This window comes from Corythoichthys intestinalis, chromosome 16 (genome assembly GCF_030265065.1).
Source record: "Corythoichthys intestinalis isolate RoL2023-P3 chromosome 16, ASM3026506v1, whole genome shotgun sequence".
In the NCBI taxonomy this organism is placed as follows: Eukaryota; Metazoa; Chordata; class Actinopteri; order Syngnathiformes; family Syngnathidae; genus Corythoichthys; species Corythoichthys intestinalis.
The window spans coordinates 31,135,196-31,139,442 of record NC_080410.1 but is presented as its reverse complement, the minus strand read 5'-3'; positions in this window follow the sequence as shown (position 1 = coordinate 31,139,442).

Here is a 4,247-nt window from a genome sequence, read left to right as displayed (position 1 = left end):
ATGGAGAAAACATTTACACATATCCTTTTGTTTATGTTTTAGAGTGTCTTATGCTGCAGGCATTTTTAGATGTTAGTGAGCTCCTACTAATGGGCTAATCTGGTGCAGAAAATCAAACACACAACAAAAAAACAACTTGTAAAACTCAGTCCAGATTAGCAGCAGGTACAGCATAAAATCAGAACGTTTTTGTTGAGGAAAATTATTATATCTGCCTTCTCAGGCAGTAAGCGTGAGCCTTCTGAACAGATAGTGTCTCCTGCAGTGGATAACACACGTTCACTGGGTGTAAATGAAGCTTAAACGCATAAATATGAGAAACTGAAAAAAAGTCGCAAATATTACGTAGAGGTAAGGTAGCTGTGTGTCGGTGAGATGCCAATGTCACACCCCCGTACCGGTGCCCTATTTTCGGCTTGGACTCGAGCAGAGTCCGATGGCTGGATGGAGCCCTGGTGGCCATTATTCTTGCTTCATACTTTTATGCCATTGGCGTAGTCACCTGCCACTCTAACATGTCGGAAGTAGCGTTGAAGTTGGATCTTTGTGTCAAAATGATTCAATCGAAAAAAAGTGCGTTCAAAACTTTTCCCACTTTAAAAAAAAAGTTTAAAACTTTTTGCTTTTCAAAAAAGTGACACTTCAATAAAAAATATGTATATTTCAAACAAAAAAAATATTTTAAAAAAAAATATATTTTTGCAAATGATTTTTTTCTTTGACTAAAAATCATTTTTTTGCAATTTATTTTTGCATTCAAACACATTTTTTCTTTGATTGAAGCAACTTTTTTTGATTGAATAATAAAGACACAAATCTACCTCCATAGCAACGCACTACGTAAAGTACATAGCTGCTTATATAGCTACTCGGGCTGTCAAACGATTAAAATTTTTAATCGAGTTAATCACAGTTTAAAAATTAATCCTAATTAATTGCAATTCAAACCACAGCTAAAATATGCCTTATTTTTCTGTAAATTATTGTTGGAATGGAAAGATAAGACACAAGACGGATATATACATTCAACATACTGTACATAAGTACTGTATTTGTTTATTATAACAATAAATCCCCAAGATGGCATTAACATTATTAACATTCTTTCTGTTAAAGGGATCCACAGATAGAAAGACTTGTAGTTCTTAAAAGATAAATGTTAGTACAAGTTATAGAAATTTTATATTAAAACCCCTCTTAATGTTTTCGTTTGAATAAAATTTGTAAAATTTTCAATCAAAAAATAAACTAGTAGCTCGCCTTTGTTGACGTCGCCGAGCGGTGACGTCATACGGGGTCCCTGCCGTTTTTGCACAGCGTCTTTAACTACTTAAGGTAGTGATTGAAATACACCACAGAGTTTTAAATTACTTAGAAATCAAGCCAATGAGTGTGTTTTGTCCTTCGACTGATGCCCTGTTTACTTGTCCATCCATTGTACTTCACGGTCATTTGAGTGCTGGCTTCACAACGTACGAGACCTCTGATAGTTTGTATATTATGACTAAATATTGCCATCCAGTGTATTTGTCGAGCTAAACAAAGTGTTTGAATAGTTTGTCCAAAGTCTGAGCCTCATTAATACAGACTGAAGCACTTTTCTTTTTGTGAACATTATTTTTTTGAGATATAGGAATATTATTTTTGCTGTGCTTTCACTAAATGATACTTATGTTTGTTGTGAAGGAGTTGCCGAAGCTTATGCCAATTAACGGTGCGGTCCAATGAAAGCTTGTGTCCACTCGCCTTTCAATGCCTCTTAGCTCTCAATGTGCAAAAAAACGGCGTCATTGTAATCTGTTTGAGGCAATGCATGAGTGGGTCATTCCGCACATGCGTTAAATGTGTAAAATGTTTTAACATGATTAATTTAAAAAATTAATTACCGCCTGTTAACGCGATAAATTTGACAGCACTAATAGCTACATTAGCTCGATGTAATAATATGACTTATTCTCGTATTATTCCATCCATCCATCCCATCCCACCACCGCTTAATCCAGGGGTGGGCAAACTATTCCACAAAGGGCCGCAGTGGGTGCGGGTTTTTGTTCAAACCCATTAAGAGGACACCTTTTCACCAATCTGGTGCTTTACAAGTCCAATCAGTTGATTGCAGTCAGGTGCTTCTTGTTTCTGCTGAAACCTCATTGGTTAAACTGCCTGTGCTGGATCGGTTTTAACAAAGACCAGGACCCACTGCGGCCCTCGAGGACCGGTTTGCCCACCCCTGGCTTAATCCATGGTCTGGTCGCGGGGGCAGTAGAAGACAGACGTACTGTAATTTATTGTTTTACTTACCTGGTTCTGACTGGTTAGAGGACCTATGCACAACTCGGCACTTGTATTCCACGAAGCCAGAGCTGTTTAATCATATTGGTCGTGCTGCCACCTTTGCATGATATAGCTGTGTTGTAAATGTTGCGCTGAGCTGACTGGTCATTTTAATTTGTGAAGTTGAGCCAAACTTTTGAGTCCCACCGCACCATGTCCATGGTTGAAATCAAGTTGCAATGCACAAACACATGCTTTATGCAGCTTTTTCTTCGTGGTGTTAAGCAACTATTTTTTTCCGATCGGTGGTCAGGGAATCAAAACATTGAATCGAAATTTAAAAATTTGAACGGTTATGGCAGAATTGGAGTGTTGGTCCCGGATCCCATCGATGCTCGATGCCCAACCCTAACTATAACGTTTGCTCTTTTTATCTGTTATTTGTGCATTTTTTTGCTGGTGCGACTTACAGTGGGGCAAATAAGTATTTAGTCAACCACTAATTGTGCAAGTTCTCCCTCTTGAAAATATTAAAGAGGCCTGTAATTGTCATCAGTGGTAAACCTCAACCATGAGAGACAGAATGTGGAAAAAAAACCTGAAAATCACATTGTTTGATTTTTAAAGAATTTATTTGCAAATCATGGTGGAAAATAAGTATTTGATCAAAACCAAAAGTTCATCTCAATACTTTGTTATGTACCCTTTGTTGGCAATAACGGAGGCCAAATGTTTTCTGTAGCTTTTTACAAGCTTTTCACACACTGTTGCGGGTATTTTGGCCCATTCCTCCATGCAGATTTCCTCTAGAGCAGTGATGTTTTGGGGCTGTTGTTGGGCAACACAGACTTTCAACTCCCTCCACAGATTTTCTATGGGGTTGAGATCTGGCTAGGCCACTCCAAGACCTTGAAATGCTTCTTACGAAGCCATTCCTTTGTTGCCCTGGCTGTGTGTTTGGGATCATTGTCATGCTGAAAGACCCATCTTCAATGCCCTTGCTGATGGAAGGAGATTTTCACTCAAAATCTCTCGATACATGGCCCCATTCATTCTTTCCTTTACACAGATCAGTCGTCCTGGTCACTTTGCAGAAAAACAGCCCCAAAGCATGATGTTTCCACCCCCATGCTTCACAGTGGGTATGGTGTTCTTCGGCTGCAATTCCGTATTCTTTCTCCTCCAAACACGAGAACCTGTGATTCTACCAAAATGTTCTATTTTGGTTTCATCTGACCATAACACATTCTCCCTGTCCTCTTTTGGATCATCCAAATGCTTTCGAGCGAACTGCAGATGGGCCTGGACGTGTACTGGCTTCAGCAGGGGGACACGTCTGGCAGTACAGGATTTGAGTCCCTGGCGGCGCATTGTATTACTGATAGTAGCCTTTGTTACTGTGGTCCCAGCTCTCTGTAGGTTAGTCACTAGGTCCCCCCGTGTGGTTGTGGGATTTTTGCTTACCGTTCTTGTTATCATTTTGACGCCACGGGGTGAGATCTTGCATGGAACCCCACATCGAGGGAGATTATCAGTGGTCTTGTATGTCTTCCATTTTCTAATAATTGCTCCCACAGTTGATTTCTTTAAAACAAGCGTTTTACCTATTGCAAATTCAGTCTTCCCAGCCTGGTGCAGGTCTACAATTTTGTCTCTGGTGTCCTTCGACAGCTCTTTGGTCTTGGCCATAGTGGAGTTTGGAGTGTGACTGGCTGAGGTTGTGGACAGGTGTCTTTTATACCGATAATGAGTTAAAACAGGTGCTATTAATACAGGTAACGAGTGGAGCCTTGTTAGACCTCGTTAGAAGAAGTTAGACCGCTTTGACAGCCAGAAATCTTGCTTGTTTGTCGGTGACCAAATACTTATTTTCCACTCTAATTTGGAAATAAATTCTTTAAAAATCAAACAATGTGATTTTCTGTTTTTTTTTCCACATTCTGTCTCTCATGGTTGAGGTTTACCCGTGTTGA